Below are 24,903 nucleotides of genomic sequence, written 5' to 3'. Positions count from 1 at the left end.
CATCAAGGAGAGCCAGTGTGTACTTTTTAAAGGTATATCTTGTCTGACTAACTTGATTGAATTCATAATGAGGTAACAGGGAAGCTTGATCAAGGTAGTGCTGTAGATATCGTATATTGGGACTTTCAGAATAATTCAATAAAATGCTCCACAGAGGCATGTTAAGAAGATGGAAGGCTATGAAATTAAGAGATAAGTGGAAGTATGGATATAGAATTGCCTCAAGAAATAGATGTTGATGGTGGATGAATGTTTGTCAGACTTGGAGGTGGTTTGCAATGACCCCAAGGGTCAGTTTTGGTCCATTACTCTTTTCAATTTTTATAAAATACATAGGCATAAGAAGCAGCATTCTAAATTTTGTAGATCATACAAAACCTGACAATGTAATAGATATTGATGAGGATAGTTATAGACCACAGGATAACATAGGCTGGTGAAATGGGCAGAAGCATGACTGATGGAGTTTAATGTGGAGAAATATGAAGTGATACAATTTGGGAGGACTAATATGGAAAGACAGTTTAGTATAAATGGCACAATTTTAAGAAGTGCAGATGGAGCAGAGCGACCTTGCTTTCCATGTACACAATTCCTTAAAGATGACAGGTCAGATTGATAAAGTGGTTAAACAAGCATATGGGTTACTTGGGTTTATAAATAGAGGCATAGAATATAAACACAAACAAACGGGGTGGCGCAGTGGTTAGCACCATAGCCTCACAGCTCCAGCGACCCAAGTTCAATTCTGGGTACTGCCTGTGCGGAGTTTGCAAGTTTTCCCTGTGACCACGTGCGTTTTCGCTGGGTGCTCGTTTCCTCCCACCGCCAAAGACTTGCAGGTTGATAGGTAAATTGACCATTATAAATTGCCCCTAGTATAGGAGGTGATAGGGGAATTTAGGGAAGGTGGGGATGTGGTAGGAATATGGGATTAATGTAGGATTAGTATAAATGGGTGGTCAATGTTTGGCACAGACCTGGTGGGCCGAAGGGCCTGTTTCAGTGCTGTATCTCTAAATAAATAATAAAATAAATCATGCTAGAAATTTGTGAATCACAGGTTTGGCCTCAGCTGGAGTATTGTGGACAGTTCTGGGCATCATGCCACAGGAGAGATGTAAAGCTCTTAGAAAGGGTGCAGAGAATCTTCAGGTATGAGGAGAGGGTGGAAATGTTAGGACTGTTTTCCTTGGAACAGAGATACCTTAGAGGTGACCTATTAGAGGTTTTCAAGATGATGAGAGATTTTGATAGAGTAGATGGAGGAAAAAAATCACTCTGGTGAGTGGATAACTGGAGGTCATAGATTCAAAATTATTGGCAAAAGATCTAGACGGGAGAGGAGGAGAATTTTTTTCACTCAGAGTTGTTAGGATCTGGAACGCTTTACCTGAAAAGATGGTGGAAGCTGATCCCATAAATAATTTTAAAAAGGAGTTTGATGGTAATTGAGGATAAGGAACTGACAGGGTTACAGAAAAAAGCAGAGATCTGGGACTAATCACATCTGCACATTCAAAGAGTCAGCGCAGGCACGACAGGCTGAATATGTTGTAAATATCTATGATTCTATGATTCCACTTCAGGTTAGGACCACTGTTCATGTGGAGAATAAACATCAACACAGACTGGTTGAGTCAAATGACCTGTTTCCTTGTTGTAAATTCTGAATATAATTATTTTGTAATCTTGCGATCTGACACTAGTGTTCAAATCCCCATTGATTTGCAGTTCATTAGTCCCCATGCATTTGATTCTTTGCATACTTACCTGCAGTTTCTGGAAAATGCAGGAACTCACAAAAACACCTCCAAAAACAGCCCAGAGTACAAATTTATCAGTGCAGTTCCTTAATCCCTATTCATGTTACACCTTCAAAATCAGATGTGTAGGCAAAGTATGTAAATTGCAAAATATATGAGAATTAAGGACTGCATAACAGTGGAGATTAGAGAATTAATGCCAGTTGATACCATCCATAACGAGGCTTTAGTGTTACACCATGTATTAGTTCAATAATTATTTAATTATTCATGCTCAGGATGTTGACGTTGTTGACAAGGCTGGCATTTATTGCCTATCCCTAGCTGCCCTTGAGAAGGTGATGCTGGGCCTTATTCTTGAACCAAATCAGTCTGTGTGGGAGAGGTGCTCTCACAATGTTGTTAGATAAAGTGTTGTAGGATGAAGGACAGCAATATATGTCAGGATGGTGTGCGACTTGGAAGGCATCTTGGAGATGATGGCATTCTCATGTACTTGATGCCCTTGCTTTTCCATGGTGGAGGTTGCAGGTTTAGGAGGTGCTGCTAAAAAAAGTATCGTTAAGTTGTTGCAGTGCATCTTGCAAATAGTACATACTGGAGGCACCATATGGCAGTGATGAAGTGGATGGTTGTTTCGGTTAATGGATGAACTGCCGATTATCTGTCTTAGATGATGTTGAGCTTCTTGAGCGCTGTTGGAGTTGCACCCTTTCAGACAATTGGAGAGATGTGCAAGGATGGGGATGTTCATGGAGCCACCTCCTCCCTTTAGTTGTTTAATTGTCCACCAATATTAATGACTGAGGCAAGGTTGCAGAACATTGACCTGATCTGTTGGTTGTTGGATCACTTAGCTTTGTTCATTGCATGCTGCTTTCACTGCTGAGTGTACATGTTGTACCCTCACCAAGTTTGTGTCTCATGTTCAGGTAAACCTGGAAAGGAGAAAAAAAAAGTAAATGTGGGGGGAATTATGGGACAAGCATTAAATTCCATTTCAATGGAATTGCAGAAGTAGGGATCGTAATCATCAAAGACCAAGAAGTAAAATAACAGTTGGCATCAACAATAGAAACTGGGCAGGCACAAAAAGATGTACTACATAAAATGAAGAGGTGGCACTATGAAGGCCTACCTGGCTTTCCTATGGGCAGGCTGTGCCTCTGACTGCTACCTCGCAGCCCTCATGACGATTTCCAGGGATATGGGCACATGCAGCTGTGTCCCCTGCATGTATCTGAGCACGTTGAATTGGCACTGTCCTGATGTCACACAGCTCAACCAGCTGATGTGATGCCAAGATTTTAAGTTTGAAAAATGCAGGCTCTAGCAACACTTAAATTGTGTAGTCCTGAAAAGAAGTCTGAAGCAGCAAGATGGACCATGCAGTAGCCTTATTTATAGGGCCAAGCGCCCTGATTGCAGGCAAGTTAAATTTTTGGAACTTTTTCTATTCCAAAGTGTGTGAAAGTACTCTGGGCTGTTTTTGGAGGTGTTTTTGTGAGTTCCTGCATTTTCCAGAGAGTGTTGCTGCATCCTCACAGGGATGGCAGCTGAATAAATAACCTGTGCATGCAAAAGTTTCAACAGGCATAGGGGCAGCAGTGCCAGTACTTCTGGGTCTGCAACAGGACAGAAAGGTGGAGTAGAAGCCTTGGAGAGAGAAAGCTCTGTGTTATGCTGTCTGCCAAGTTGTAGCAGGAGTCATCCCATTCTCCTTGATAGCAACAGTAGGCTGCCTGGCAGGCCAGCCAATGCACCCAGTATCTCTGTGTGCATACCAATTCAGTACTCTCCTGTATGCCACCTCATTAAGGTCCTCATCTAATTCCTCTGCAACAGTACTTGTCTGTCACCTCACCCTCCAGTGAGCTGGAAAATGAACCATCCTTTCACCCTGGCCTAATTGCAGCCCACTCATGCCCATTGACTTACCATATGCTGATCCCAACTCTATCCTAGCCTCCAAGGCAAGTGCAGTGCCAGTATCTGAGCACGTGGTCGTGAGTGGCAGGTCAAGTGACGGGACCTCATTAGTGCTGTGCTTTCTTTCATAGAATCATTGAAAGTTTACGGCACAGAAAGTGGCCACTTGGCACAACATGTCTGCGCTGGCCGGAAAACAAGCCACCCAGCCTAATCCCACCTTCCAGCATTTGGTCCGTAGCCCTGCAGGTTACGGCACTTGAGGTGCATATCCAGACACCTTTTAAATGAATGGAGGGTTTCTGCCTCTACTATACTTTCAGGCAGTGAGTTCCAGACTCCCACCACACTCTGGGTGAAAAGACTTTCCTCATCTCCCCTCTAATCTTTCTACCAATCACTTTAAATCTATATGCCATATTCACTGACCTCTCTGCTAAGGTAAACAGGCCCTTCACATCCACTCTATCCAGGCTCCTCGCAATTTTGTACATTTCAATCAAATCTCCTCTCAGCTTTCTTTGTTCCAAGAAAAGCAACCCCAGCCTATCCAATCCTTCCTCATAGCTGTATTTTTCCAGTCCTGGCAACAATCTTGGTAATCTCCTCCATACCCTCTCTAGTGCAGTTACATCCTTTCTGTAATGAGGTGACCAGAACTGCACACAGTACTCAAGTTGTGACCTAACTAAAGATTTATACAGTTCCAGCATAACCTCCCTGCTTTTATATTCTATGCCTTGGCTAATAAAGGAAACGATTCCTTATGCCTTCTTAACCACCTTATCGACCTTTCGTGCTATCTTCAGGAATCTGTGGACATTCACTCCAAGATCCCTCACTTCCTCTGCACCTCTCAGTATTCTCACATTAACCGTGTATTCCTTTGCCTTGTTTGACCTCCTCAAATGCATCTACTCTCACTTCTCCGGGCTGAATTCCATTTGCCACTTTTCTGCCCACCTGAGCAGTCCATTGATATTTTCCTGCAGTCTACAGCTATCCTCCTCGCTATCTGTTAGTGGGAATGAATCTGAAAGAATCACTCGACACTCGGGTCTGCTCCAAAAATCAAACAGTTTATTGGGTTACGCCGGCGGGGAGCAGGTCACTGGGCAATCCAGATTCCTCTCCACCAAACAAAGGAAAATCGTCAATACTTTTACAGTTTCAAACAGTTACTCAGCCCATCCCAGCTGGACATGGTCCAATCGTAGTGGTTATAGATTATATACGTTGATTAGTGGAACCAATGAAGTTGGTTACCAGGCATTGGGGGACTGCGTGACCAGCTCATGGACAGCTAGGGGGTTACTCATGATGTCTTCCAAACCCCCTTATCTACCGTCCTTGGGTCTTATGTATACATAACATCTTGTCTTAACCTTGTTCCAGGCTGGTATCTTTGTCAGCATTCCATAAGGGAATCTGCTAGAGGCTGCTTGTTTAGAGATATTTCGCTGAATGAGCCTTTTTCTGTATGAATCTGTGTGAATCAGTCCTTATAAGGAATGTAGTCAAGTTAGTTAGCTAAGTCCCATGGTGCCTTGCAAACATTTAATTGCTAGCTAGAATTATATGTTATTGGTTATACATATAATATTTATTGCAGATGCTTCTGCCCTGGGAATACACTTTAACACTATCAATCACACGGCCAATTTTTATGTCATCTGCAAAGTTCTTGATCATTCCTCCTATATTTACATCCAAATTATTAATATATAGCACAAATAGCAGGGGACCCAGTACTGAGCCCTGTAGAACGCCACTGGAAACAGCCTTTCAGTCACAAAAACACCTGTCAACAATTACCCTTTGTTTCCTGCCACTGAGCCAATTTTGTATCCAGCTTGCTGCATTTCCCTGGATCCCACTGGCTTTTATTATTTTAACCAGTTTGCTATCTGGGACTTAGTCAAAAACCTTGCTAAAATTCATGTAGACCACATCAACTGCACTACCCTCATCATTCCTCCTTGTGACTTCTTCAAAGAATCCAGTCAAGTTACTGAGACATGCTCTTCCCTTAACAAATCCATGCTGACTATCCTTGATTAACCTGTGCCTTTCTAAGTGACAGTTTATCCTGTGTCTCAGAATTGATTCCAATAGTTTGTCCACTACTGAGGTTAGACTGAATGACCTGTAGTTATTTGGTATATCCCTCACACCCTTTTTAAACAAAGATACAATGTTAGTAGTCCTCCAATCCTTCGGCACTACACCTGTATCAAGTGAGGAAAGGAAAATGATGGTCAAACCCTTCACTTTTTCCTCCCTGACTTCTTTTAAAAGCCTTGGGTACATTTCATCTGGCCCTGGTCTTTGAACCACTTTCAAGGATGCTAGTCCCATTAATACTTCCTTTCTTCCTATGTTTATCACATCCAATACTTCACACTCCTCCTCCTTAACTACAATATCTGCATCATCCCCCTCTTTTGTGAAGACAGACACAAAGTATTTATTAAGAACCATAACTTTTTTTTATTCAGTTTGTGGGATCTGGGCATCCTTGGCTTTGCTTTGCTAATTTCCTTTTTGATTTCACCCCTCCACATTCTATACTGTTCTCAGCTTTCTGTAGTAGTGAGTGCTTGGTGTCAGACTTAAGCTTTCTTTTTCTGCCTTATCTTACCCTGTTATCTCCTTGCCATCCATGGGGCTCTAGATTTGGCAGTCCCACCCTTTTTCTTTGTGGGAACATATTTAGTCTGAACCCCTTGAATATCCCCTTTGAATGCCTCCCACCGCTCTGACACCGATTTACCTTCAAGTAGCTGTTTCCAGTCCACTTTTGCTAAATCCACCGCTGAGTAAAATTGGCCTTGCCCCAGTTGAGAACTCTAACTCCTGTTCTATCCTTGCCCCTAATTGTGATAATACTGACTGAATGATGATCACTATCACCAAAATGTTCCCCCACTGCCACTTCTTCCACGTGTCCAGCTTCATTTCCTAAAACTAAATCCAAAACGGCGCCCCTTGTTGGACTTGCTACATACTGGCCAAAAACGTTCTCCTGAATGCACCTCAAGAATTCTGCTCCCTCAATTCCTTTCACACTAAAACTATCCCAGTTAATATTGGGATAGTTAAAAGCCCCTACTATTAATTTCCTATTGATTTTGCACTTCTCAGAGACTTGCCTACATATCTACTCTTCTATCTCCCCTTGACTGTTTGTGGGTCTATAGTACATTAGTCCCAGTAGTGTGATTTCCCCTTTTTTGTTCCTTAGCTCAATCCATATGGCCTCATTTGATGATCCTTCCAACATATCATCCCTCCTCATAGCTATAATTATTTCTTTGACCAAAATTGCCACCCCCCCCCCTTTTTTATCCCCCTCTCTATTGTGTCTGAAAACCCTGTAACCAGGAATGTTGAGCTGCCACCCTGTCCCTTCTTAAACCATGTTTCTATATTAGTTATGATATCATACTGGCACATGTCTATCTGTGCCCTCAGCTCGTCTGCTCTATTTGCTACACTCCTTGCATTGAAGTAGATAACCTTGAGCATTGCCAAAGTATTTTTTATATTATTTTCTAACTTTTGTTTCCTCAGCCTTCCAGACTCGTCCACTAATTTTCTGCCTTCCATTTTCATTTCTGATTTTGCCCCAAATGAGTCTACCCTCAGGTCCCCATTCCCCTTCTCATGAAGCTCCTGTGGCTGGGCAAGTGGCAAAACTTGTGTGTCTGAAAGCAGGTGTGAAGCAGGGGGTTCATGCTCACTCCATCAGCACCTTGGTCCTCATGGAAGATAGCAGGATGAGGGTGTGCTCGGAATTGAGAAGGGGCATCAGGCCGGAATATGTCATCATCCTCAAAGTTCTCACCAATGATAGATGTTACAGGCTCAGTCGCCGGCAGCTCCATGGTGCAGAGAATCATCTCCTCTGTAAGGTTCAGGAGACACAGGTGTCCTTGTCCCCTGCCGGTTCTGCTCTTCTCCCTTCTATTTTGTGCCACCCTGTTCTACAAGAGAGAGGGAAGAATATCAGTGGTTGTGTAGCACTGTGCTTGGGTGATGTGCCTGCCATAACTGAATAGCTGGAGGTATATGGAGGCAGCGAGCGGCGGGTGTGAGGCTGGCAGCATTGGAAGGTGGGTGAGGTAGAGTACCTGGATGTTAGACATGAGTCTTGGGTGTCATGAGTGCTGCTGGGTGAGCGATGGGGGTGTGGTGCATTGAGCAGTGTGAGAGGTTGGTGGTGTGGTGGGTAGGAGAGGTCATGCGAAGATACATTCACTGATGTTGACCATCTGCATGATGTCATTGGGCCTCTTGTGGCACTGCTGCCAGGTCCTTGGGCCCAGACTCTGGGAGTTCACCTTCCTGGCCACTTGCTATGATTTCCTTCTGATGGTGGTCTTTCAGGGTCTTCTTACCTCCATGGGACCATGGCGTCTTTCCTCCTGCCCACCTGCTCCACTAATGCCTCCAACGCCGTATCCATCACTATGGATCCTCTGTCTGCCCTGGTGTTTAGTTTCAACTGCAGCAATCTTTTTGTTTAGCTTTCCTTTGAGAGACAGTTGCCTTTAAGAAAGAGCTGGCTGCCTGTACCATGTGATTGGCAAACAGTGCTGCCGGGGCCTCTTGCTGTGTACAGGCTTGCTGGCAGCATTGAGGAGCAGAAAGCAGTGTGGAAGGCTCATCAGCTTGTGCCACAATCATTCAGGTGAGGTGGAGAGATGAATATTGGGTTTTAACCACCTCGATTAGTACGAGCATGGGCAGATCACACATCACAACCACCATGCCCAAAAATCAGGGCAGGCAAACTTCTAGCCTTGTGTCTATAATGTGGAAAAAAAGGAATCCAGGGACTGACTTTGAGACTGCACTCTTACCTTTTGGTTCAGAGAATGATTTATAAAATTGGAGCATTTATCTCTGGCTTTATGCATCATCTGGAATAGGTACGGGTAGCAGAGACAGGAACATTGGCATCATTTGAGACACTATAGGATGCTGTACTTACTGGACAATATGCTTTTGTGGATGGATAAGCAAAATGGGTCCATTTTGTATTTCTCCTTTGTATTTCATTGTGATCTAAACTCCTGAGTTAAATTATTACTTTATAATACTTATGGTAGTAGGACATGGGAACACATGTTCAAATTAGTAAAAGGTAATTTTGGGACTGATTTCATGGTAAGAGTGTTCAAACTTGGCGTGGACTTACAGCCATGGTGGTGGAGATGTAAACCCTGGATGTATTTAAGAAGCAATTTGATGCTGCAAAGGGAGGACTGTTGGATACTTCTGCATGTAGGAAGTGATGTGGCTGAGTGGTTGTAATTATTTTGTGATATAGGAAGCAATCCATTATTCTCCATATAAACACCTAGTTAAACTCTTGATGTGTCATCTCTTTAAGCAGGGTTAGTTGGTAAATGTTAAACTTATATTTTAATGTTTTATAGTTGTAGTGAGTCACAAAGCTGAAATTGGATAGTAGTTGCTCCATTTATTGCTGAATCAAGTTATATTTTGCACTGTGAATATTTAGAGGGTACACAATGATAAGGCATTGAATGCAGGAGAGATTCAAAAAGTGAACGTGACTGGCGCTCATGGGGCTGAATTTAGTATGGCTGTTTGGAGCAGGAATGGAGGCGTGGGGGACCAGAGAATAGCAGCGGACAAGTCCACCCGGAAATCTGATGTCGTAATTTCGGTCCTGGATTTAGTCAGCAGTGGGAAGGCACCAAGGTGATGTCACCACCCCGATGCAACCAGTGTGTAATTTAAATTGCACAACAGCTAGTAGTTGTAATGCATTTGCATGTAATTTTATGTGATTCAGTGTGGGTCTTGCAATTAAGTGGATGACGGGCAGCTCTCATGTGCCTTCAGAACCCTGGCCATTGAAAACTAATGGCACTGAGGCGAGGTCTCTGTTCCGTGAAGGGTAGGCAGCCATGACCAGCACTGCATAGGGGCTGAGGGGGAAGCGGAGGCCATTGTCAGCTGACAGTGCTTTACACTTTTCATGGGTGGGCTGGGTCTCGGGTGGCATTGCCGGATCAGCAGGGTACGGGTGTTGAGCAAGTGTCGGCATGGTTTCAGGTGGTCTGCAAGGAAGTGCTGGGTGTCAGGTGTTGTACAAGTGAGGGCTTGGTTCTGGGTGGCAGTATCAGGTGCCCATACTGCTGGATGAGAAGGTTGGCAATCAGCAAGGTTGAGCACTGAGGGCCATTACGGAGTCTGCTGGGAGAAGTAGCAAAGCGAAAGCTGACAAGTCAGGTTCGTCTCTGCAAAGACAGCACTCTGGAGGCCTACTGATCATCTGGCATGGCTCTCAAACATCCTATCTTTTAGTTATGAAATGGCATAATGCAGTGCCTTCGATGGAGGAAGGGTTAGGAGGCATCTGTGCCCACCCATGAAGCTCCACAATGAGAACAACAACAGCCAGCCATCCCAAGAAGGGCCAACCTGCACAGAGAGTGTACCAGACTCGACTCAACTACCTCCAAATATCCGAGCGCCATTGTCAGTGACTACCACGGCTCTTTAGGGAGGCCATCACTGACATATGCGGCCTGCTGCAGGACAAGTTACGACCTGTGGGATTTAGTGGTCACCCTATGCCCAAGGCATTGAAAATCATAGTGGCATTTAACTCTTACACATCTGGATCATTCCAGGGATCCACCGGGGGACATGTGTGGGGTCTCACAGGCAGCAGCCCACTGCTGCATCAAGGAGGTGACCAATGCCCTATCCAAGAGGACCCGCGACTATTTGCATGACCAGACCGACCCTAACAGTCAGGCCAAGAGGACCATCGGATTCGAGGGCATCGCTGAATTTCCCCAAGTGCGAGGTGTGATAGATTGTACACATGTGACCATCAAGGCTCCCCTGGCCAGCCAGCTGCCTTCATCAACAAGAAGAGCTTCCATTTGATTAATGTCTAACTGGTCTGCGACCACCGAGAATGTTTCCTGCTGGTGTGAGCCCACTTCCCGGGAAGCAGCCACGACGCCTACATACTTCAACAGTCCCAGGTGCCACAGCTCTTCAGGCCCCCCTCCGTCCTCAGGGATGGATTTTCAGGGACAAGGGCTACCCAATGAGGACATGGCTGTTCACGCCTGTGAGGAACCCTCGCACTGCAGCGGAGGAGAGGTCCAATACCTGTCACCGGTCTACCCGAGCAACCATCAAGCAGGCCATTGGGCTGCTGAAGATGAGATTCTGTTGCCTACATTGATCCAGTGGAGCCCTGCCGTATGCCCCAGTGAGAGGGTCTTGAATATCGTAGTGGTCTGCTGTGCTCTATACAAACTGCAGAGGAGAGAAGTCTTGCATGATGAGGGCATGATTGACCAGCACTCCTCCACCGACAAGAAGGACACAGAGGAGGGTGATGATCAAACAGCACTGGATGTTGAATCCCTTGCACCGGAGGCCAGGAACAGGTGAGTAACGGGTCAAGGAGGCAAGAGAAAATCTCATACTTACCCACTTTCAACCGCCAGAGTGAAATCAATAAAGACTGACCTCAATGCATGTAGACTGTTGCCTCCTTTCTATTTGTGTTCCGAGCCTAGTGCCCAGCTGTAACACGCACTAAAGCCCCTGGGAGATCATATTTAAATAAGGGGTGTGCATACATTGGCATTCCACTAAGGGGGAAGGGTGAAGTCAGCAGCTCAGAATTACGGCATGATAGAATAATCACTTTTACACAATGAAGGTTAATGACTTGAACAAAATAACATTATCTGGAGCACCCCTCGTCATAAACCAACAGCCAAGTGAGTCTAGGTGCTTTTCATTTTACCTTTATGAATACTTCTATGAGGTGTAACCCTGCATTAGCAGCTGGGCTGGTTGCAGGCTGCTGAACAGGCTGCCCCTTGGCTTCTGATGACTTTGGTGGCTGTCCTCCAGCTGTCAGAGGCCTGGAGGGCCCCGGCTGACTAAGGGTTTCCTGCACTGGTGCAGGACCCTCCTCTGGCATCGTGGCTGCTGGAGCTAGGCTCACTGGCGGAGGGCCTCAGGAGCTGCTGTCTATGCTCAGGGAGCCCTGAGGGGAGCCCTCAGCTTTGGAGGTCAGCCTCTCCTCCTCCCTTTCAAGGCTCAGCTGAACTTCCCTGATCACCAGAGAAGGGCAAGGAACGAGAGTAAACTCCAGGGGCCTCATCCTTCTGTAGCCCTGCCACGCCTGGTTAAGCTCATGGCCAAGGTGATGCAGGTCTGTGCTCATCTGTGGGATCTGGCTCCCCATGAGGCTTGCCAAACTCTCAATAGAGGAAGCCATGTGCTTACATCCTGAGACATGGCTACACTCATGGCATGGATGGACTCCTGCATTATTGTTTTTGGCCTCTGGCATCTCTGTCAGATGTTGCTTTACCTCTCTCTTCAGCTCCAGTATGGCCTGTGCAGCCAACATTAGAGGGTCATCATTAGCCTGGGTCTCAGCATGGGCCTGGCCACTCACAGTCCTCCAACTGTCAGTGGCCTCGGCTGTCTCAGACTCAGCCAGCTGCTTTGGCATGTGTGCGGTGCTCTCACCAGCTTGTGACCCTGATTCTAAAGCCGAGCGCAAACCCACCGAGGGGAAAGTATCTACGCTGGTGGAAGGTGCAGGAGAGTCATGGGCCGGTGCATTCTCTGTGGATCCTCTTCAGAGGAGAAATTATGTGTCCCTTCTACTGGTCTCCTGTGGATGCTGACCTGGATGAGGGAACACAAACATGTGTGGGTTAGGCTGAACAGATCTTGTCATGCTAGCCATGCATGATGGGGGGCTCCAAAAGTGATCTGTATGTCGATGGAAGACAATCTTCACAGTCTTGTGTAGAGACTCCAGTTTCTTCATTTGCTATTGAGTAGCCGCTTGGGTTTCTATTAGTTTAAGTGCCTCCTCCTCAGCCGTGGAGAGAGGTCTGATGTCGGGATGCCTCCGTCAGTCCATAATGTTTCCATCAGTCCATGATGCCTCCTTGCTATTATGGGTCCTCTTGTCCTACAAGTAGAAAAAGGGAGATAGTCATACTTTGCAGAGAGATCAACATGTAGGTTCTGCTAGTGGCAACCCCTCATTCCCCTACTGGGGTTTCATGCATCTGTTAGGAAGAGGTGGTTCTTAACCCCCTCCCCACCCCCTTGCCAGTGCTATGCTGGTGCCGCCCTCCCCATGTCCCACTTCCTCCTGCGTAGCCACGTGCAATCCCTAAAAAAGGAGAGAGGTAAGGAGCAGTCACCTTGGCAGAACAAATGAGGTTGTTGACCCTCATGAAGTACTGTATCCATGTTTGAGAGGTTACCCCATGGCTGCTGACATCCTCTGCCATCTCCATCCAGGCACTAATGTAGTGCAGTGGTGACTTCATCTTTAAGAAACCGTAGTTTTAAGAGATCAGGTCACTGATGCAACTGATTACATCATCAGACATATATAAGGAGGAGACTCTATTTTGAGGGGCTCACTCAGTGCATTCCTTTACTGAGAGAAGACATATGTACCAATGAGGGAAGACCTGTACCTGACATCATGCAAAGTAAATAAGTAAGGCAATAGTGTTTGTGTTGAATCTGAATATAAAGCCTGCAGTTGTTATTTAAAGGAGACTTAAGAACACAGTGCAATACCACAGGCAGGAGGACCTCTTCTTGCCATTGTTGGGGAACAGGACCTCCTGCCTTTCCCTTCCAGCTTGGAGGAGAATCGCAAGGGAGGCATTGCTAAACTGTAGGGCCACCTGGTGTCTTCCTTCAGCCATGGTTGCTGCAGGCTTGGGTTCAGCTCCTTGTCTATCAGGCAGCAGAAGCAGTCCTGGGGCAGCAGACGGCACTCTTTTAAACTAGGCAGGAATGAATGCAGGGCTGGCAGGCCTTTAAATATGGTGCAAGCACCTGTTCTGGAGTCCTCTGATGCCATATTTGGCATCGTACCTCTCACCCCTGCCATGTGAGTGGGGGTGCCATGTACTTCCAGTATGAAAAATGGCTGCCCACTGTGCAATGCCAGTGGGGAGGCTGCCCATGTAACAAATGGGATTCTGGGTCCTGGCAATGGGCTCACTAAATTTAGCCCATGGGTCCAGCAAATACAACGAGAAACGTCATTTGCTTTTAAAGTCCCAATATCATCCTGATGAACCTGTGCCATACATGCTTAAAGGTCAATGTAACTTTCCCAAGGTTCAATGCCCAAAACTGAATGCATTACTCCAGGTGGTGTCACATTCACTTTTGAATCTCTTCTGTATTCAATGGCTTATCGTTGAGCACCCTTTATATTCACAACCAAAAATATAACTTGATTCAGCTATGAATAGTGCTACCACTATCCAATTTAAGCTTTGTGACTCAGTACAACTATAAAACATTAAAATATAAGTTTAAAATTTAACAACTAACCCTATTTAAAGAGATGACACATCAAGAGTTTAATGAGGTGTTTACATGGAGAATAATGGATTGCTTCAAATATCACAAGATAATTATAGATGAAGAATATCACTCGACCACATCACGTCCTAAACCCTGAATAGCCATTTTCTGGATATGTAGAGCTACTTATCACAGGGCAAAACATCCAGCAATTTAATTGGATTGGAGGGAGTTATATAATAGTGAGGGCAGCCTCTACTGTGTTACTGTGGTATTGCAGCAAATCAGAAGCTAAAAACCATGTCCCCAAAGGAAGCTCCTTGGAGTTCTGACATCTATCCGTGTTGTATTTAAGGTGAATATTAGCTAATTTAAATGATCCTAGTAGTATGTGCTCATTTTGCAGGAACCTAAGACCCTTTTAAAATTCATTAGTCCAGAATTTCCTGGAGTGGGGTACCTCACTATGTACCCCATTTTGAGATTTTTTTTCAACCATCCTTCAGCTCAAAACATTTTTGCACTGCAAAATTGCATAAGTTGATAACAGGGCAAGGGCAATGGGATATCTAGGACCTTAGTGGATGACTGCATCAACAGTTTATCTCCTAAAGTTATGTGTTTTTAGGATAGAAAAAGAAATAGAGGAATGATGGAGAAGGAAACAGGGTGAATTAAAGCGAGTGAATTAGTATCAAAAAAGATACGGAAAGAAATATGAGAGGGGAAAACAGATTTGTTTAGTGGAAAGAAAAAATAAATTTTACATATTAAAAAGATTCAAACAATTTGCTCCATGCATGAATGAGGCTCCACAGTTTCAATTATTTCCTTTCTGGGTGGGAGTGGTTGGGTGACATTGCAGGGACATAAACCTCATCATTAAATTGGCTCTTGCATCATTAAATAGCAGCCCTAACTTTATGCAATAAGGTTAATTTGGATTAAAAGTGGAAATCCAGCACTTTCTTAAAACTCAAACAGGTTAACAGTAAGCTCTCATTTTTGCAAAGCTTATGGAAAATTGTCCTGCAATTTGTAACAATTCACAACTCATGACACATGCTTTCCTCATCTCACATTGCTAGCATATTTACACAGCAATAACGGTATGCACTTTGAACTTGCTGTTATTTTCTTTGCAAATCTGGGCCAAGGTTTGGCAATATAGAAAAAAAAAAGATACCAAAAAAAAGTGCTTGGAGCGTGTCTTAGTAATTATATATGATGCATATATGTAGGATTGTTGCAGTGCTGTCAAGAATATTTTAGAAAAAGTTTGAAATTCAATAGAGTAATTTAGTAATGGCTTAACCTGTCAATTATGTTAATCATGGCATTGCTTATCTGGCAGACTCAGTGTATTCAGTCCCTAAGGGTGCGTTCTGCTGCTCTAGTCACTCTAAAGGACAAGATTCCCTTTGAAAGCTATGTTAGAATTCATAGATTAATGATGGTGACTTCTTTTTAAGAGGCACTGTTTCAATTTATGAAAATGTTTTTCGGCTAACTTATTTGTTTGGTACAGAAAGAAATATGCGTTCTTTCACCATGATGACTTTATGTACAAATACAATCAGGGTATAATAGGGCATGAAAAGTTTTTCGTGAAAGTGGTGTCCCATTAAATGATTATTGCAGAATGATTGTCCAAGTCAGCCATTACTCATACCCTCTCCCCATCTCTCCTGCCTCACGCATGCACTTTATTGAATGAAAATATGGCAATGGAGCAAACTGGAATTAAAGCAACTGTAATTTATACTTGGTTGCATACACAAAATGAGGGTTTAGCATTTACTGGCTTTGTGCTTGTTTGCTGCCTGAATAATCTCCATGTTCACCTTTTTTGAGAAATATCATAACATATCACAATCAATACTAAATTCTACTCTTCTAATTCCTTCTTTGTGTTTTTGACCTCTTGGTTTGATGGTGACATTGACAAAAAAATTGGCTCCAAGCGCATGCATGTCTTTAATTAAAAATTCCAACCTTGTGTTCAAGTTCTTTCATGGCCTTGCCCCTCCCTATCTCTGTAACCTACAACTGCAACACTGCCACTCACCCCCCCATCCTCCCCACCCACCCCCTCATCCTCACCACCCCCCCACTCATCCTCCCCAACCCCACCGCCTCCTCTCCACCCAACCTCTGTTCCTCTGATTCTGGACTCTTGCACAGTCCCCTCTCACTTAACTCCATCATTGGCACCTATGCTTCAGCTGCCTAGGCGCCACTCTAGAATTCCCTCCCAAAGCTCCTCCATCTCACCACCTTCCTTTCCTGCTTTAAGACCCATTTTAAAACTCACCTTTTTGACCAAGCGCTTTTGGTTGCCTCTCCTAATATCTCCTCCTTTGGCTCAGTGTCAATTTATTTCTGACTATGCATCTGTAAAGAATCTCCTATAAATAAAGTGCTTCCTTGCTAGAATATTTTTTTAAAAGGTGTGAAACTGGTAAGAGTTGATGTTCAGAGAAACTTGGGGGTTCTCGTGCAAGGATCGTACAAAGGTAACATGCAGGTGCAGCAGGCTATTATTAGGAAGGCAAATGGCATGTTGGCTTTTATTCCAAAGGGATTGGAGTACAGGAATAAAGAAGTCTTACTAAAACTGTACCGGGCTTTGGTGAGACCGCACCTGGAATACTGTGTGCAGTTTTGGTCTCCACATTTAAGAAAGGATATACTTACACTGGAGGTGGTGCAGTGAAGATTTACTAAATTGGTCCCTGGGGTGAGGGGGTTGTCCTATGATAGGCTGAGTAAATTGGGCCTATATACTCTGGAATTTAGAAGAATGAGGGGTGATCTAATTGAGACATACAAGATTCTGAAAGGGCTTGATAGGGTACAAGCTGAGAGATTGTTTCCGCTGGTCGGGGAATCTAGAACACGGGGCAGAGTCTCAGGATAAGGGGCCAATCATTCAGGACTGAGATGAAGAGAAATTACTAAACCCAAAGGGTTGTGAATCTTTGGAATTCTCTACCCCAGAGGGTTGTGGATGCTCCATCATTGAATACATTTAAGAGTGGGATAGATAGATTTTTGGTCTTGTAAGGCATTAAGGGATATGGGGAGCAGGCAGGAAAATGGAAATGAAGCCCAAGATTAGCCATGATCATATTGAATAGTGGAGCAGGCTCGATGGGCCATACGGTCTACTTCAGTTCCTATTTCTTGTGTTCTCACCCTTTGTAAAAAATGTACCAACACAATGCATGTTTGTGCTGGAGCGCAAAGTTCCCATTTGAAGTAACTTTATGCCAAATTTGTTCCAGTTGTCATTTTAGTATTTGATTAAATAATTTTGGGTATACTTTTTTGTTTTGTTTTATTATTCAAGGGTAATGCTCTCCCTTCTCATTCCCTTTTGATCTCTCCAGACCAAAGATCTGGTTTAGTCAAGAGGCTGGCCTGCTCCACAGCCCATGGAAATGCCAGTCTGCAGGTGACTTTTAGTAGCAGTCCAGTGTTGACTTTCTCTCACTCCCCTCCTTTCCCATGGGATGGTGCAGTTCAAAGCAGTGATGCAGTGGGTAGGGATATCGAGCTGTATAGAAACATAGAAGTAAGAGTAGATGCAGGATTTCTGGCAACTAGAAACCTTATAAGCTGTCACTTCCACAAGTTCCAGCTATCTGTGATTATCAATCATAATTTTACTCCTTAGAATTCTATGGAGATGGGAGAGAGAATTCTTTGAAGCCTTTTGCATAAAATGGAGTTGGTGCTTTGAATTTGAGTTTCTTTTGTACAAATAAAGGAGCTGGAATCAGTATGCAAATCAGGATAGATTCCAGATGTCACTGACAGGACCCCCAGAGGGCAAAGATAGAGCATCTAAATAAGTGTAATTGAACTGAATAAATATAGGTATAAGAATGGAATATTCATATAATTTTTCTTAAATGCAATTTTGATTTTACTACTGTTAACCCTTAGTGCATAGTTGATCTGATCAGAAACAATGTAATTAAGTATTTTGACTGACTGTTAAGCATGATGGAAAAGCAAATTAAAATGCCGATTCTCATTTTAGAATCAATAAAACATGTTAAAATGAGAATATTTATTCTAGAAATTCATTTCTCCAGTGACAGCAAATGAGTTTTGAATGGGAGTAAATGTTTAATTTTTTCCTCAAACTTCATTGCCTGGTTGCAGGTTATGCAGTTAAAGAAAGAAAAATGTAAACATTATCTTTAAATAGTTGTACCAAGGGCACACTGGTACAAAAGCAAAATACTGCAGATGCTGGAAATCTGAAATAAAAACAGAAAATGCTGGAAATACTCAGCAGGTCTGGCAGCATCTTTGGAGCGAGAAACAGTGAACTTTTCAGGTCTGTGACCTTTTGGATGAACAAGACCTGAAACATTAACTCTGTTTCTCTCTCCAAAGATGCTGCCTGACCCGAGTATTTCCAGCATTTTCTGTTTTTATACCAAGGGAACAGTAAAAGCAAAAAGAGAGAGTGGACTGAATTTCAGCTTTGCAGAGCCATTTGTTTATAGTGAACAAAAAAGTCAACTTCTGTTCTTGGTGGGATTCAGAGATATTTATGAATATTTTGGGCATAGAATTCCACAATCCACAAAGGGTGCCTGGCATTTAAAATCTTGTTTGTGCTGGGCCTCTCTTACAACTGAACACTTGTTTGCAGAGTGACATGCAAATTTGTTGTCTGAACCTGTGTGATCCAAATTGTGGTCTAAATGTCCAATTGGACTGCGTGACATAGAATAGTCCTCCATCATAGGCTTCTGGCACACGCTAGGGATGTCCGCCTTGACGTCCCTCTCAAGCTGCACGGACAGCACCAGAAGCAGCTGATGGTGCGGTGCATCCCGGCAAAACAGCATTAGGCCTCCATATCACTGCTGGAAGTGGCACTCCGGAGATGAAATTCATGCCCCGACTATTTTGTATGGGATTTATGAAACCATAATCCAAACATTGTATACTGTGGCAAAGCAGTGGTGTGTATCATAATCAATTCCTAACTCAGCGTCTATTTCCAACTGTGCACCATTTAATGTTCAATATACAGTGAAGTTTTATGTGTTCTATAATGAATATAACATTGAATCTGACAACTTCTGACTCAATATTTCAGTATTTCATGTTGCAGGAGGCAACTCTGGACTAATGTTTGCTTGTAATGATGCAGTAACAATAACTTGCATTTATATAGCACCTTCAATGTTGTAAAATGTCCCAAGGCACTTCAGAATCAAAAATGTGACAATACAATGTTTGTTATCATAATGCTGGCATGGCATGCATTTTCTGCTCATGCCTAATTGACCTCAGAAGATGGTGGCAGACCTTCTTGAATTGCTGCAGTCCTTATAATGGTGGTGCTCCCACACTGGAAAATATTATCAATGTGAACAACAAATTCCACAAAACCTGCAAGAGGGAAGGGTTACAAATCCTCTTCTGATTCTTAAAATAAATGCAATTTGATAAATTTGAAGGTGGCTGGACAAGTTGAGAAGGCTGTTAAAAAAAAAAATAGGATCCTTGGCTTTATTAAGAGGCATAATAGAGTATAACAGCATGAAATTATACTAAACTTTCATCAAACATCCGTTAGGCCTCAGCTGGAGCATTGTGTTCAACTGTTTTTAGTAATTTGTTGAATGGAAACCTGATATATTGGTAAAAAGGTTTGTAGAAATGCCTTCTCATTCTGCTGATTGATTAGTTGCTACAAGTGATGTCAGTGTATTACTAAGCAGTAAAGGCCTGAAAGATCATAATTCCAATCTGCTGTTCGTGCTGAGTTTGCTAATCTCACCTGGAATCCAAACTGGAATGTTACAATTTGCTTCAGTGCCCTGGGTTAGGGTGGGAAAACTTCAGGCAGGATTATCACCTCTGATCAAGATGGAATGATTCCTATTGGAAAAATACATGTGCAGCTTATCATAAAATCAGAGAATGATGAAGTACAGAAAGAGGTCATTTGGTCCATTGCATCAATGCTTAGAGCTATCCAATTAGTCCTACTGCCCTGCTTTTTCCCTATAGCCCTGCAATTTTTTTCCTTCAAGCATTCATCAAATTCCCTTTAATTATTGAATCTGTTTCCATTACCCTTTCAGGCAGTGCATTCCCGATCACTACAGCTCACTGCGTAAACTTTTTTCTCTCATTTTGCCTCTGGCTCCTTTACCAATATTTTAAATCTATGTCCTCTGATTTCTGAACTTTTTTCCACTGGAAACAGTTACGCCTTATTTACTCTACCAAAGCACTTCATGAATTTGAACACCTCTATCCAATCTCCTCCTCACCTTCTCTGCTCTAAGAACAACCCCAACTTCACCAGTCACTCCACACAACTGAAGTCCCTCATCCCACGTACCATTTTAGTAATCTCTTCCGCACCCTCTGAGGCCTTGACATCTTGCCTGGAGTGTGGTACCCAGAATTGAACAAAATACTCCAGCTGAAGCCTAACCAGTATTTTACAAATGTTTAACATTATTTCCTAGCTCTTGTACTCTGTGCCTCTATTAATAAAGCCAAGGATCCCACAAGTTTTTAACAGCCTTTTCAACTTGTCCTGCCACCTTCAAAGATTTGAGTACATAAACTCACGGGTCTCTAAAGCATGTGCAGGAACAGAGGAACCTGAGGTGCATGTGCATTCATCTTTGAAGGTGGCAGGATATATTGAGAGTGGTTAGCAAAGTAAATCTGATCTTGGGCTTCAAAAATAGTGGGATGGAGTACAAAAGCAGGGAATCGGAGAAAAACTCTCCCCTGGTTGGAGTCGTATCTTGCCGAAAGGAAGATGGTTCTGGTTGTTGGAGGTCAATCATCTCAGCTCCAGGACATCACTGCAGGAGTTCCTCAGGGTAGTGTCCTAGGCCCAACTGCTTTAGCTGCTTCATCAATGACTTTCCTTCAATCATAAGGTCAGAAGTGGGGATATTTTCTGATGCTTGCACAATGGTCAGCACCATTCGTGATCCCTCAGATATCAAAGCAGTCCATGAGAAATGCAGCAGGACCTGGATAATATCCAGGCTTGGGCTGATAAGTGGCAAGTAACATTTGTGTCACACAAGTGCCAGGCAATGGCCATCTCCAACATAGGAGAATCTAACCATCTCTCCTTGACATTCAACGGCAGTACGATCACTGAATCCCCCACCATCGACATCCTGGGGGTTACCATTGACCAAAAAGTGAACTGGAGTAGCCATATAAATACTGTGGCTACAAGAGCAGGCCAGAGGCGAGGAATTCTGTGGCGAGTAACTCACCTCCTGACTCACTAAAGCTTGGTCACCATCTATAAGGCACAAGTCAGGAGTGTGATGGAATACTCTCCACTTGCCTGGATGGGTGCAGCTCCAACAACACTCAAGAAGCTCGACACCATCCAGGACAAAGCAGCCCATTTGATTGGCAGCCCATCCACAAACCGATGCACAGTGGCAGCAGTGTGTACTATCTACAAGATGCTCTGCAGCAACGTACCAAGACTCCTTAGACAACACCTTCCAAACCCACAAGCTCTACCACCTAGAAGGAGAATGGCAGCAGCTGCATGGGAACACCGCTACCTGCAAGTCCCCCTCCAAGCCACACACCATCCTGACTTGGAACAATATCGCTGTTCCTTCACCGTCACTGGGTCAAAATCCTGGAACTCCCTTCCTAACAGCACTGTGGGTGTACCTACCCCACATGGACTGCAGTGGTTCAAGAAGGCAGCTCACCACCACCTTCTCAAAGGCAATTAGGGATGGGCAATAAATGCTGGCCGAGCCAGCAATGCCCACATCTCATGAATGAATAAAAAAAAAAGTTATGTTGAACCTTTATAACGCTCTGGTTAGATCACTGGAATATTGCATCCAGCTATGGTCACCACACTTTCAGAAGGATGTAAAGATCCTGAAGAATGTGCTGGGAAGATTTATAAGAATGTTTCCAGGGATGAGGGAATTTAGCTACAAGGTTGGGTTGGGGAAGCTGGGGTTGTTCTCCTTGGAGCAAAGGTAGTTGCAAGGAGATTTGATAGAGGTGTTCAAGATTATGACAGGTTTGGATAAGTTGGACAAAGAAATATTGTTCCCATTAACTGATGATACAAGGTTTAGGGGACACAGATTTAATATTTTGAGCAAGAAATGCAGAAGGGATGTGAGGCAGAACCTTTTTTCCATTGCTTGTGGTAATGACCTGGAACTTGCTGCCTACATGAGTGGTGAATGCAGAGATGATCAATGATTTCAGAAGAAAATTGGATGGACACTTGAAAATACAATTGCAGGGCTGTGAGGATAGAGTGGGGGAAATGGGACTAATTGGATTGCTTTGCAGAGAGCTGGCATGGACTTGATGGGCCGAATGGCTGCCTCCTGTGCTGTAAAGGCCTCTGACTCTTTTCCTGCACTCCTTCAAAATTGTATAATTTAGTTTATATTGTCTCTCCTCATTCTTCCTGTCAAAAATGTATCACTTCACTGAATTAAATTTCATCTGCTATTTGGCTGCCCATTTCTGTAGTCTGCTTATGTCCTTCTGAAGTCTGTTACTATCCTCCTCATTCTTTATTGCATTTCTGATTCTTGTGTCGTCTGAAAACTTTGAAATTATGCTCTGTATACCCAAGTCCAAGTCATGAATATATATGCAAAAAGAGCAATGGTCCTCATACTGACTCCTGGGGAAAACCACTGTTTACTTCTCACCAGTCTGTTGAAAAGCCATTCACCACCTCTCTCTGCTTTCTGTTTTAGTGATGGTAGATGCAATTTTTACCCACAGAAATTCTGAGTAATGATCAGAAGGAATGGCTTTGTCTGCAGCCTGAGTGATAATCTACCTGAATTGTGATTGAACTGATAAAATGATAAAATGCAGGAAGCAATTAGGAATGTGGGAATAGTGAGAGACTTGGTAATAGCTTCAGCATCCAGGGTCTATTAGTCAGTGCCATGTTGCTTTATTGTCATTGAAGGGGCTGATGGAGAGAGAGATATCTTCAATTAGTAATTTCAAAAATGTCAATCAGAAAACAATCTCTGGATGCAGTGTATATATGAAAGGAGTTGCCACATTCACCAATACTGACTGGCAGATGATTTTTCCATATCTGAGACATGTGTTGAACTGGCATCTTCAGTTCCAAATTTAGAGCTGGCGATATAATTTTAGCTTGTAACAAATAAAGTGGCTACATCAATTGATTAAAAGAAGAATATGACGAAATCAGCAAAACAAAACCAAATGCTGACTTTAAGGACATGGTTGTTTTCAAATATATGAATGAGGGACATTTACATTATTCACCTTTCAGAATCTCTAATATAAGGAATGATTACAATTTGCCTGAGATAATGCTCCATTCACCTGGGGCTGTTCCAGTTTGGTTTAGGTTGGAGTAGCACAAAGTTCTGCTTGATTGAATGCTGCACAACAGAGTGCTTAACTCTGGAATTTGGACTTTGGTGTAGGAATTTCAAGGGTTGATCTCTTTCTAAAATCTAGTCACGTTTGCATTTAGCATTTAACTTAACAGTAAATTGTAGTTTCTTTCAGGCTTAGTCAGTGGTAAACAAGTTGCCTGCTAGTGTCAGCTGCACAATTAGTTAATCAGGTAGCTAGTTAGAACAGGTTCCCTAGTCAGGGCCTGACTCAGGTCTCTACAATTCCAACTAGTATAAATACAGGAGGTTTTGCTAAAGCATGAAATAAGTGGCACGAAGTTCAACTCGACAGAGTGCTTAACTCGGGAATTTGGTAACTGGGAATTCAGTGCAGTGAGGGAGGAGGTGCTGTTCTGGTCTTTGACGGAACAAGGAGTGATCCAAGAGAGGGAGCCAGAGGCAGTGAGACCTGAGCTGAAGACCAGAGGCATTAATTAGGTGAGCAGGTATGTGATTGGTTGGTGAGTTTTAAGGTTTATTTTCCTTTCTAAACTGGGGCAGTAATTTAAACTGGCAGTCAGGAGATACAAGTATTGCACAAAATTTGTAGCTTAACTAGTTAAACTATTTAATATAACTAAAAATTACCAGTGTTATTTCTAAACTTGAAATCTAATTAGTTAAATAAAACACTAGAGAGATGGCAGGGCAGATGATGTGTTGCAACGGGAGCATGTGGGAGCTGGTGGACACCACTGTGATCCACTACAACCACATCTGCACTAAGTGTCTGCAGCTCGACGAACTTTGGCTCAGAGTTGATGAGCTGGTGTCTGAGATTTAGACACTGTGATGGAACAAGGAGGGGAAAAGTTACCTGGACACTTTGTTCTAGGAGGCAGTCACACCCCTTAGGCTAAGTACTTCAGGTTTGGTCTGTTCTTAGGGATAGATGGGTGTCATTACGTGTGAGGCAGGTATGGGGATCCATAAGGTACCAATGGAGGGGCCTTAACCCTTGGACTTGTCCAACAGGTTCGGGGTTCTTGCAGCTTGTGTGGAAAAGAGCTGGGCCAGCAGGGAGGATAAGCAAACTAACCAGAGCACCATGGTACAGGGGGCCATTCAAATGGTGGGAGTAGAAAGGAATATCGTTTTAGGGGACAGTATAGTTAAGGAGATAGATTCTGTTCTCTGCACCTGAGAGCGTGAGTCCTGAAGGCTGTGTTTCCTGCCCAGTGCCAGGGTTAAGGACATCTCCTTGGGGCTGGAGAGGAACTTGGACTGGAAGGGGAAAAATCCAGTTGTTGTGGTCTAAGTGGGTACCAACGACATAGGTAGGACTAGAAAAGAGGTTCTGCTGAGGGACTATGAGCAACTTGGGGCTAAATTAAACAGCAGCAGAACAAAGGGAATAATTTCTGAATTAC

This window comes from Heterodontus francisci, chromosome 4 (genome assembly GCF_036365525.1).
Source record: "Heterodontus francisci isolate sHetFra1 chromosome 4, sHetFra1.hap1, whole genome shotgun sequence".
Lineage (NCBI taxonomy): Eukaryota > Metazoa > Chordata > Chondrichthyes > Heterodontiformes > Heterodontidae > Heterodontus > Heterodontus francisci.
This window is presented reverse-complemented; position numbering follows the sequence as displayed.